The sequence below is a fragment of the Pleurodeles waltl genome, chromosome 4_1 (assembly GCF_031143425.1).
Source record: "Pleurodeles waltl isolate 20211129_DDA chromosome 4_1, aPleWal1.hap1.20221129, whole genome shotgun sequence".
In the NCBI taxonomy this organism is placed as follows: Eukaryota; Metazoa; Chordata; class Amphibia; order Caudata; family Salamandridae; genus Pleurodeles; species Pleurodeles waltl.
In genome coordinates this window covers 831,500,272-831,513,194 of record NC_090442.1, presented here as the reverse complement: position 1 = coordinate 831,513,194, position 12,923 = coordinate 831,500,272, and the positions used below count along the sequence as shown (strand labels likewise).

The 12,923-nt window shown below is 41.9% G+C and overlaps 1 protein-coding gene across 3 annotated transcripts in view; it reads right to left on the bottom strand.

Moving 5' to 3' along the window:
• The window catches only part of OSBPL8 (oxysterol binding protein like 8), a 943,374-nt gene that overhangs the window by 384,462 nt on the left and 545,989 nt on the right, over positions 1-12,923 (bottom strand). Inside the window, exon 1 of one of the 3 annotated variants that reach the window (XM_069229571.1) lies at positions 1,327-1,566. The exons of 1 other annotated variant lie outside the window; for it this stretch is intronic. The gene's annotated coding sequence lies outside the window, so the exon portion shown is untranslated. Of the gene's footprint in view, positions 1-1,322; positions 1,567-12,923 lie in introns of those variants that run through there. One more of the 3 variants, XM_069229572.1, reaches the window with a different exon arrangement.

The following is a 12,923-nucleotide window of genomic DNA, read 5'->3' as shown; positions in this document are numbered from 1 at the left end:
AGTGTGTCGGGGAAAAAAGACCAATGCAGCCAAAAAATATATACTGGAAGCCCCGCTCTTCCGCCCTCTCATCCTGTGTCACGCGGAGTCCTAGAGGGGAGCTGCAGACTCATACTGACAGCCTTAATGGCTCTGAAAGACGTCAAAGGCGCAAGCTGCAGTCCCACTGGAATACCAAAGTCAGGTGCGTCGGCAAAACTGAAAATACACAGCACTGCAGCCCTTTGACTCACTTATCTGTGTCGAGTCCAGGTTTACGGATGGGCAAAACCCCACACAAAAATGTACACAAGATGTAATAGACCTTGTGCGCTAACTAATATAAAACAATAGGCAAGCTGGCTCAGATAGTTTAATGATCGCGGCTGACATCTACAATGATCTGAAGCACATAGAGTGAACACCACTGAATTTAGCAAAAGTAACATCTGCCATTTACAGAGCTTGGAAACGCAAATATGCTAAAGTAAGTGTTTTATGAAACAAGATGTTTTATTCCTGCATAACTCATTTATCTGTAGTCCTTCATTATATTTTCCTTGAATTAGTCTGTGTTCAACTTTAACACGGAATTATTCATAACACTGAATTAGGACACATTTTACAGTCTCACGTTCCTAACAGTTTTCGAAAAGGGTACGCAGCCCAGGTACCATACTCATGGCTGTACGTTAGCCTCAAATTATCCTCCCAAGGCCATCTTGAAATATGTAGAATACTTCACTAAAATCTGAAACCGGTGCCAGGTACTTTGAAATAGCCAACAAGAAGTGAGAGCAATTGCCGTGCTCAATACACTGACACACGGCACCCACCCGCTAAGCAAGTAGAATACCACTGCACGTCTAAACCCCCAGTGTCGTAAGCAAATTCCCCCGCCGAGTGATTAACATAAACAAGGAAACGAATGTCTTAATTTTGAAAAGTACACAAAATGGGGAAAAGCTTGAAATTTGACGGTCTATATCACTCATCCTGATGCCAATTAAGTGTATCTGCTTAAGTATCACCAATTAAAAGCAGCCAGGCTAATGCCTCTTAGTGCGGACGCTGTCCGCCGGAATCGGCAACGATGAGGTGCCCTACACAACAATGTCACCATTTAGGGAATTCGCTAAACACAACTCCTCGTTAAACACCACACATGCTCACCCCATCAGCATGCAGATCACCAACGAAACAAACTTTAGCGTCCCATAAACACGCCGGCAGCTGCCGCGAGCAGTGCACACACTCAAAATCCAGCCTCGCCTTTCAAGGATGCCAAGCTCTGCCAGCCTCACGCCGTGCCCGAGAATCAACAAGCTGTCGGCGGAACGTACTTGCCTCCAGCGCTCGCTGCCTGGAATCACAAACGCACCATCCACAGCGCCTGGAAGTTCAGGCTGCTCTCCTGTGTTCTGGTGGGGAGAGCAACACCCTCAGCCATGCGTTCGCCAGCAGTGTAGCAGCCAGACGTGGGGTGGGGGGGCACAATTTACACTAAGACAATACGCTCGAAAGGGAAAACAAACCGAGCAGGTTCGCCTAACTGGAGCTTTCACCCCGTCGAGGCGTCTCAGTCTCTCCTCCCTGCGCCCCTCCCACTGAACACGTCGACCCGTCGCCTGCTCGGGTTTCACTGGCAGAGGCTGCAGCCTGAACTCTACCACTGGCAGCTCGAGGCACGGAGGTCAGGCCGGACCAGATTGACTTGCAGGGCGCGCTAATCCTCTACGCTGCTGCTTAAACCCACTCCAGGATTTAAAACGGGGCGCACACTGCGTGCAAAACAGCGACAAACATGAAGAAAAAAGGGCAAATGGGCGCGCCCTCGCACTGACTGCTAACCCTCGGAAAAAGTTCACTCAGAGATGCACCTGCTATAATTACCTGGTGCTTGAAGGTTTGGCACTGGCGTACACGTCATGAAGAGGGGCCCAAACAGGGAAGCGGAATCACAGGACCCGAGGCATACCGGGGCTTTGGTTCTGCCCAACCTCCTTTCTTACCTATGGGGGTGCTGGCTGGCTGTGGGGAATGGGGTGAACAGAACCGTCCAAAGTCGAAAAGGGGGCGGCTGGAAGGTAAAACCAAAGGCTGTGGCCGGTGGAAATCAGGCCAACAGGCCCCGACTCCATTAGCTGCACCCTGACTCACCCACCTACACCTGAGCCTTGGCAGGCTGCTGGCATATGTCGCAGGCGACACACAACAGCAAGGTGGGCGATAATAACGACAGTCAGCTCCCCCCCCCCCCCACACAAGACCAAGGGCGCACAACCGACACCGAAGATTGTCCCTACCGGAGAGTCATTGGAGGCCGGAAGTTAGCCTGGGGTTGGTAGAGACCCAAATTCGGCCGACATAAGTCCTGTTGCAAAGGTAGTAGTAAATTAAGCCTAGATCACTGCAAACTGCCGCCCCCACCACCACCAAAAGAGAAATCGAGCAGAATCAACGATTATTGTGGGGACAGTCGTTATTAATGATTTTGTAAATTGATTCGAGTTCATGTTTGCATAATAACTACATGCGAGTGAAAAAATGGAAAATAAACTGCGGCCTACTAACTCCAGCGAAGCATCTTCTCCTAACTAACTTCAGCAAAGCATCTTCACCAATTTTTTGAGTAAATAGGAAAGAGTGACCCCGACTGCCGGAGTTACATCTCACATCATCACTGATACCCAAACGAAAATAACTTCTGGATTTGGTCAGATAAACAATTTATGTCTGGGCCAAAGTGTCAGGCCAGGATCTTCACATTATTTATTCTGGATCGACCAGTAGACATGTTTGTGTCAAAGTCAGGTTTTAAATATAACCACTAAACATATTTAAAGGGAATGCGGCGAGCGACATACAGGCATCAATAGCAAGCCATCTCTTATCAGATTCCTTGCAGCATAACATTATATGAGAAACCTTTTCAAATGTACTAAGCAAGCTAACACCACTTTATCTTAAGATGATGCCATTTTAAGTAATGTATAAGCCTAACTACACCATAAAATGTGGAAATATGCATGTGATTTATAATAGGTGACATAACTTTTCTTTCGACATTTCAATTTGTAATAATGTCTAATTTCTTGTTGTTTTTGTGCACCATTCACATCATAAGCAGTCCAATTCGCAGCACTAATAAAAACATAACTGATGACAAACCGCTGAGCCCTGTGGATGCAAAGCTGGGCTAAGGTCTCATGGCACACTTAATACATACTATCAGAAATATCTAACTTTGACATAATATGCTACCAATTAATTGAACTTTTAGTTTCAAATATAAAAGATAACAGATGTGCATAGCTTAAGCAACGTGTATTCAATAGCTTGTGCTTTATTGCACATCTGACACGACTTCATGTTAATAGACACTTATAGGTCTCCAAAAAAATACACTTGTTAATTAAGTCAATATTGAGAGCTCATCTGTAGGCTCTGCTAAATACTGCTTTCTAATCAATGCAACCCCTTGCTCTGCCAAATGTACACTTAAGGGTGATAGCGAAATGTGTTTCTTAGATGTTCTACCTAAAATGAAGATGTTAACTGGCACTAACATTCAGCTGCAACCTACATTGTGGGAAAACCCAGTGTCCCCGGTGGGGTGGGGGGGTGGAAAAAGGCATTGGGAGTCCCAGAGAGACAGTGTAAGAGGAAATGGGGTTTCACTGAAAGCAGTGATAACTGTGTAGACATCAATACCACAATATATGTCTAGTTTGTTTAATAGCACCTAAATGATTCATGTCAACTTGTGAGCTGAGACATGCCCTGGATTGGTCAATGACATCAGTTGTTACTAATGTTTCACCAACTTTTCCGGTTTTCTTTAAAAATGGTTCGGACACTGCTATGGACTTTTCTCTTTTCCCTTAGCAATAGCAGAAGTTGAGAAACCTGTGCAAAGACCAATATTTTCCCAAACCTTACATACTTTGAGAACACGTTATTAATTAGGAATGATAAGATCCTCTATCCCATATCATGGGTCAGGGAATATAGGATTTCGGTTCATGCAATAATCTCTGAGTGGAGGGACCCAAAGTAATGAGCCACATGTAGAATCTGGGGCAAATATTTTTTTGTGACACTATTAAAGCCTTATACCTCGCCCTAGCAGGCTATACTGGCCATTAAAGGTCCGCTCCAGCGTTAAAGGCCAGAGCCAAAGGCGAGGGCCTTTAACAAGGCTAATAAAATATAAAAGGCTATTAAAAACATTCCGCCACTATAGGGCAGAATGATCTTATTACGAAAACAAAGGCCCCACGCATCCCGAGTGGGTTAAAATCCTCTCAGGCTCTGTGAGGCCTTTGTTCACAGCAACAGCTGTGAAGAAAAACATTGGAATGTTGGTGCTCCGGTCTTCTACTGGCCACTAGAAGACCAGAGCACTGCAGTGTCTTAAAGGGAGCTCCCAAATTCCAATGTTCCAATAAAGAGGACACAACCAGATCCTGTAAGTAGACTAAAGGAAAGATACTAGGGATTAGTATATACAACAATCTCCATATTTTCTTTAAATTACAGACCTCCAAAACAACCATCAGTCTCACAGTAGGAGGATCCTGGTATACAATTTACTAAGGCCACATAGCAGAGGGGGTTGGTACTCCTTTTCAAGCAGGAGTATCAGCATCAAAACACCTCTTCTAGGGGTGTAAACAGAGAAAAAACTGTGATAAATAAGACACATGATTTTTTAACAGATTTACTAACCTATCTACTTCCGTCAAGAAAAGTAATGAGGTATGCCCAGAACTAGCTAGAACTAACCCCACCACTGCTGGGAAGTGGGCTGCTCTTGAGATCCATGTCACATACTACTAGGAAAACATAATTTCAATAAAGCAACCATCTTATGTTTTCATTATCATGGACTGAAAGTTTTTATCTATCATTACTTATTCAATGGTGCTCTATGGTGGCTCATATCCCATAAGTTAATTGGTCCAAAAAAATATATGTATTTTATAGGCCTCAGTATAGAGCACAAATTGCACGTCCCAAGAGGTTTAATTTGTAAAAAGACAAACAAGGAATGACATCACCCTAGAAAGAATAAAGGGTCACTGAGCCTTTATCGATTATGCAGCAGAAACACAACTGCATGCACTAGTTGCGACTATCACCAGAACCTGCACTTAGTGTTTTGCACCTCGTATGGATGACGTATGAATCTACAGAGCTGCTCACTTTGTACGCTGGTGAAAGCTACTTGCATGTGGGGAAAAAAACAACACTGACTGTACTGAAAAACTAAACAGGCTAACGTGAATGCAGTACAAGCAGTTCACAGAAATCTACAGAGCACTCGTTGGCCACGGCCACACAATATTCCCATGAAGCTCATATTTGCAATAGATTGCTTCTGACTCAGGGTAGCCTAGTAACACCCACGCATCAATACACGACCAGGAGCGCAAATCACATTGAAGTGAATAATTCATCAAAGACCTGGCGTTTGGAATGCAAAAACTGTGTACTCAGCTACACACGGCTGAGCTCTAATCTCTCTGTTTAGGGTATGAGTGCGAGCGCAATGTATTCTGTGGAATCCCTCACAAATACTTGAGTGGTTGACATGGTATTGCCAAAAATGGTTGAACGATTGTTCAACAATAGTAGAAAATGTTAAGTGTTCAAATGTAACAGATGCAATGTACATGCAGGAGATAAACACAGGGACTGATGATACAAACTATTCCAGCCACTTCTGGTCTTAGACCAGCAGGTCACCACCACCAAAGCTAATTTTAATGACTGTCGTACTCTTAGGCATCACAAAAGCAGGGACCTAGTTATAACTAGTGCTGCAGATGCAGTGGCACTGGGGTCCAGGACGTGAGCCCCCCCCTCACCCCCCCCCCATTTCCCTCTTAGCTTTAGGGGCTATATGGCACATTCACTAGGCCAGTGATCGCAAAAAAAGTAAATTCACCCCCCCTCAAAAAGCCAAAGTGAGTCTTTTGGCAAAATAAACTCCATCATGCATTCTGAAAAATACACTAATAGCCCGTTCAAATCAAAACAAGTTCCAGAATCCCCTTTAAGCAATGTAACATCTACAAAATATTAATTGTTAAAGCCCCATGGCAGCTAAAAGCATAATAAAGCACAATCAGGCCAGAACTGCATAATAATCAGCATTTGACATGACCCTTACATGCAGCTTTCAACACGAACACAGTGGGTGGCAATCATCCTCAGCATTAAGTATTCAAAACCGACCCAATAATGACCCACATATTAAGAGTGAAAAATACACCCAGGTTCAGAAAATAATTTCTTCCAAGTCAATGACCACAGTATACTTTTGATCACATCACAACATAAGCATTTGTGCTGGGATACCACAGGGAACGAACGCCCTATGTATGTAAAAAAATGTATTTCTGTACACGCACCTTCAAAATCAAGCAGGCTCGCAAAGAACATTAAAAAAAGCAATTTGAAAGAGAACTTAGTCACACAAGTCGTGGGTGGGGAACTGTTGTCTTATAGCATAAATGAGTATTTTTTTGTCAGATGTAATTTCGTAGAAAGCAAGGATCACTTTATAAAGTAAACAGGGGAATCCTGTAAAATAAAGGCCTGCAAACAGCTTTCCGCCCACAATTGAACCAGGGAAGAACAAATAAATGCATGCAGGCAACCATGCTGCACAATGAGCCAGTGAAAAGGAACAACACAGAAAGCCATACTGTTTGCTAAACAAATTCAAGGGGGATATAGAAACCCCGCTAGGTGGTTAATCTAGGGAAATAAAGGAATCCAGGGAACTAGAGAAATTCAGACAATCAAAGCATGCAGAATGAGGGTAAGGAGGACATGCAGACAACCACAAATCACATGGAAAGAGGGCATTCAAATCATCCTGGACCGAGGAGAAGCAGTGGTGGCCTTCACCACTGTCTACCACAACACCCTCATCAGATGATTCCACAAGACTGTCATATAAGGATCCACTCTCAAATGGATATGTTCCTTACTGAAGAACTCAAAGGGTCAAGCTGCCTTCTTTCACATCAGAGAGCAAGAGATTGATATGCTGAGTACCACAGGGATTGTCCCTCAGCCCCACCCTTTTCAACATATACATGACTGCTCAATAAAATAATCCACTCACAAGACATCACAGTAGTTTTCTACTCCGATGACACCAAATTAATTCTCTCCCTGATGGACAAGACAAACACCACCAGAATCAACTACACCAATAGCATGACCATGGTAGCAGGTTGGATGCAAACCAACTGCCTGCCCATTAATTCTGACAAGCGAAAGTACTGGTCTTCGGCAACAAGACCTCCCCATAGGACTCCACCTGGTGGCAATCTGAGCTAGGACCAACACCCACAATCCATGCGAGAAATCAAAGGATCATCCTAGAGACAAGCGACGGCTCAAGTCAACGCAGTGTGCATCTCCTGCGTCCACATCCTTCACATGCTGTGAAAGATCTTCAAATGATTGCCTCAGAACACCAGACTGATTGTCACACTAGTACTCATCACCAGCAAGCTGGACTACGGCAAAACTCTTTATGCTGGAATCTCCAAACAACTCCTATACAGACCATCCAGAACGCCGCTGCATGACTCATACTTAACCTTCCACACCGCACTCACACCACGCAGTAACTCTGGAAGCTTAACTGGGTCTACATTCACAAGCACAGCCAATTCAAACTTCTCACGCACACATACAGCCATAAACAACACATGACTATAATACCCAACAGCCACATTCACTTTTACCAACCCACAAGACACCTATGCTCTGCCTCACTCGCACACATTAAGTGCATCCTAAAATGCAAAACTGGAGGTTGCTCATTCTCTTACATCGCACCAAAGACATGGAACAATTTCCCTCAACAAATCAGAGCCTCTTCCTCACTACTTGAGTTCCACAAGAAGATGAAGACCTGGCTCATCGTATAAGCACTTTGGGCACCACACACCTGCCCAAGCACCTAAATACCCTCTTGGGTAATCAGTGCGCTATACAAATCAATATAACATAACACTCCTCAAGCAGTGGACAGTGAACATTGCAGCAAGTTGGATTCAGCGAACAAATGGAATGCAGACAACAACAGAGCACAAGCAACCAGTACAGAAACCACAGAGCATGCTGACCCACAAAAAGCATGGACAATTAAGGCATGCAGATGCAAAACCATGCAGCACACCGAACATGGGGATGTAAGGCTTCCAGACAACCATTTAGCAAGCTGAACCAGGGAAATTAAGTTATTTAGACGACCACACAGCACACTAACCTATGGAAAGGTAGGCACAGAGACAATCATACAACACTTTGCACCCCTTAACAGAAGGTATGCAGATAACCAAACATCGTGTTGAGACAGCTATTTGCTTTCTCAATCTACCTATCCTAAAATCAGGAGTTAAACATACTTTGTTACATAGTCAGTTGGTGGCTCAGATTCTGCAAGTGATCTATGAAATATCCATATGCTTTGTGAATTGGAAAGAACAAGGTCAGCATCAGAGAACACAGATGTTCAACATTAACTTGAGGGCAAAGCAAAGTACAAAAAGCTATTTTTCAGCTAAGTAGAAAATTGAATAGACCACCCCTTAAACACATGAATGGTGCAATACCTCATTTTTAATATGACGTTTACGAATAGTTGCTAAAGGATACTGCACATTAGGAACATCATTTTGCTTTCATTAGCGACAAACTCTGTGGTATTGACATCCTACTGTAGAAGCACTATAAACTTGAAAAAAAATAATCAGAAAAAAGCCTGTAAGCTAATGAGACACATGCTTATCTCGTGCTGGGATTTAGCCATGCGTTCATAATATCTAAAGGCGAAGCAGTGTCTTCCTTAGTCAGGGGCATCCTATTACAAAAGATTTGCCACAGTATAGCCCACCATCCTATATGCTTAAAAAGTTGCACTGATATTATCCGTGAAACACTAACAAGATAAGGGCTGCAAGAAGAGCCACTTGTCTAGTGGCCTGTGATGGACGCCTTTACATTGTGTCAGGGTAACCTTTGAAGTTATGTGGCACTGTGTTATAGTAGGAGCTATCATGCTTACATACCAGGCTCTGACTAACATACACCGTATGAGTGGAGAGCCTCTTTAGACATATTTTAACTTTACACTTAGAATCAAATTAGAGGCCCTAGCTTCCGTACCCCCATCTGAATAGGTAAACATACATCTCTGCACGATCACTAATATAGTTTCAAATGCAAACAAATGGCCAGCTGACTGACTGTAGACCTCCGAAGCGTCCATGTATCCGGCACTGTATCTGTCCTTGAGAGGGTCGCCTGATGTGCTCCTTTCAGCCAGTCATTAAAAGACACGTCACCGTTCTTGAAACCTTAAAACAAGTGCTAGCAGGTGGTAAAACAAAAAACAAAACAAAAAACACACACACACACGACATTTAGAAACGTAAACGTAAAGCACGCAATAACCGATTTCAAGATCAGTTAGGTGCAACACAGTTTTCCGGCCTGATTGTTCTGCACCCTAGACAGTCCTGGTGAACCGCTGAACGGGGTGTCTTGCTGGCAAAGTATAAAGAGCGCTAAAACAATGTCAGGTTAAAATGATCAGAAAAAACTCTCCTGTTAGGGGTGAGGTCAAACTTAAGACAAGAGAGCAGAACTGATCCTCGTTTAATCATTTTTTTGCTGTGCTAGTGACGTCATGGGGCTTCAAGAATATAAGTCAGTGACATTTTAAAAGCTCTTATTCATGCATTGGAAATCAATTAGGAAAGTCTCAAATGAAACCTTGCCTGAGGATACGATTTCATTAGTTGAACCAGAACATCCGTACACCGACTAGAATATAATGAGCAATGGGCTCATATTATCCGTCTCATCTGTAACGAGTTGTGAGGACGTCATGACAAATACATGTCTAGTTTTGGAAACGGGGTCGCTATTTGTTAAATCCCTTTGACCCCATCTCTTTTCTGTTTTCCCATAAACTGATCAGCGTTTTCTTTTTACCAGCTAACACAATAAGTGAAAAGAGCATCCGACTGAAATGAGTTTACATTCAGATGTGCGTATCTCATACAAGTGTATGATGCAAAATGTTTTAAAGGTCTAGGTTCGCTATTGGCCTCAATGCGCTGAGGAGAACACATGTCCAACGTATTAAGTGGCATAATATCCACAATCTGACTGGGAAGAGGAACATTAGCGAGGACCATAGAAGTGATAAGTTGGTTTATCCTGGGCAACTCCGGAGGGTAGTTTTAGAGGCATGCTACTTACACAGGAAAAAAAAAAGCTTTGTGTAACAATTGCATGTCTTCACTTCAGGAATCATTTCTACCCGTTTGCCCGCTAAGTACAGATACTCATTTGTGAGGAAAAATGTACACTTTTTTTTTTTTTTTTTTTTTAAAGATGGGCCAAGGTTTGGACCACTCAAGCAACCTTTAAGAACACCTTCCCCTTTACTGGCAAACGGGAGAGTACGAAGGGTTGGTAAATACATGGTAACTATTCACATCATTGACAAACGGCTGTCACATTGTGTAAACTTTGCAGCTTGGTAAGTAGATATCTGGGGCAAGCAAAATGGACACTGTTTGAAAGTCGACCCTGGAAAGGAGTACCACCTGGGAAATTATAACTCGATGTCTAAAAGTGAGAATGCTAACAATTATCCACAGAACATGATCAGAAAAATTCTGAAATGACCATTCCAGAGATTTGATAGATGAATGTCAGCTAGGCATCAATCACAAAAACTATTTTGAGTGAATTAACCAGTTTTAGGGTAAGCTCTTTTAGGAGGATTCCAGTAGTCCAGAAAGTGGCTCAACTCCACCACCATTAAACAAAGCTCTATTTCAGTTCAACCATACAAAACTAGCCCCCTCAAATTTAAGGTAAAATAGATTATGACCTATCGGCTGACAAACAAATCTTAAATAAGGGTTACCTGTCAAGCATGGACTTAGAAGAGAGGATACTCCTTCTTAACAGGGACGCTTTATACATAAAAACATGCATGTGACAAAAATGTGGTTAAGACCAAAGACCCCTGAAGTACTCCACAAGACAGCAATTGATACGAGGATGAAAAAAGCGAAAATATTTCAACTATTTCTTGAATTAAGGACTTGATCGAGGACAGCATCTGTGCCTTAATGGTTCTTCTCTAGTTTTTCCAATCTAGGCTTCAAGGCTTTGTTAAAAGCTACTGACAAATCGAGAACAATCAATGGTGCAAAAATACCTATTGCAACTTCTGATGAAAAATCATTGTGAACTGCTGTCATCATGGATTATGTACCATGGGCTGATTTGATATCATTGTGTGCTCTACCAAGCAGGTTATTTTACAGTAAGGTCTGGAGAGAAGGTTGATCGCCTCTCTATAAGCCTTGCTGGATATGGTAAGTTGGAAATAGGTCTACATTTGAACAAATTTGTGTACAGTCATAAGTCCTACCTTTATCTTTCTGAACTGCATTTCGACTTGACCATGAGGCTGGACTTCGAATCTTAAATTTAAGATCAGGAAGGATATTAACTCAAGTAAATCTACTTAAACCTTGCTGCAGGTTATGAATTACAATGAGACACTATCCATAGTTTTTGCTGAATTAAATTCAAAGCAAAGAAAAATTGGCAGAACTATTTAGAAAAGATATTACGCAGACAAGTCAAGATCCTACTACTTAAGAGCATTACATTCATTAAATGAATACAGAGACATATATGCATTTAGGACTTGGGCATCTGAAAAGGGTTTCAATTTGAGTTTACCTGGACTTGGCTCCAATGCACATATCTGCATTTTGCATTCTCTTTACAATAAAGCTAATACTTAATTGGATGAAGGGCCTACACTAGTAACCAGAAAACATAAAAGAAATCTGGCTGCATGGGTGTGATAAGACAATGTAATAAGTATAGATTTGTGGCTACTGACTGCCCTAGGATGAAATGTTTAAGGTGAACAGACTTATGTATTATTTTTAATTATTTTAGTTGCACTTGGGGTAAAACCAATATGTTTTGGGAATTTCAAGTGCAAAACCTTTTTATTTTTCTTTATTTTTTCACAGGTTATTTATAGATTAATGTTCACATGGACTGTAGTATTTACAACGAAATATTTTAGAATACGGATACGTTTACTTTCAGGAACCTCCTTCAACAAATCTATACTAGTGGGATAATTCATATATGTGGAATTTTTGTACAATTGATGGCAGTCAAAGTTGCAATTTGTATTGTCTTAACAGGGTGTAGTGGCCTCAGTTTATCTGGTGCAAAACACATATAAAAAAACTTCAACTGAATCCAACGAAACACCAGAGCTGGGTGCTCAAAGCTGTAGAAGAAGAACAGCATTTTTTTAAATCCTGTTCTCAGCTGGTATACTATCACACAATACAAATTAAGCATACCGTCCACATGCGTATTGGTGTGGGGCCCTAAAGGTTTTCAGCATTTTAAGAATTTATGCTTTGGAATAGAGAACTTCTCTGTCTTTGTTCTGACACAATCTTGTCTGACATGCACAATAGTTCTATAGCCTTTTGTCTACAGTAACAGAAATTTATTTTTGGCATCTGAGTTAGAATCAAGGACATTCATTTCATATCCGACCCACTCCAAAGATTATTTTCCTCGCCCATGACTCACAAAATATAATTGTCATCTTTCATAATATATGTATTTTGCCAGAGTGAACACCCAATGTTATAGCATTGTACGATGACTGAAGGAGCAAAAGGTTTAACCTTTACACTTTCAATAGATATTGCATTTCATTTTCTTCTATAAAGAAACAGTGTTGGCAGTTTCATAATTATACTTAGCACATGGGCACAATTTGCTAGTCTCAATTCCATGAATACTCAGCACTTCTTATTTGGTCAGATACATGTGATGAGATA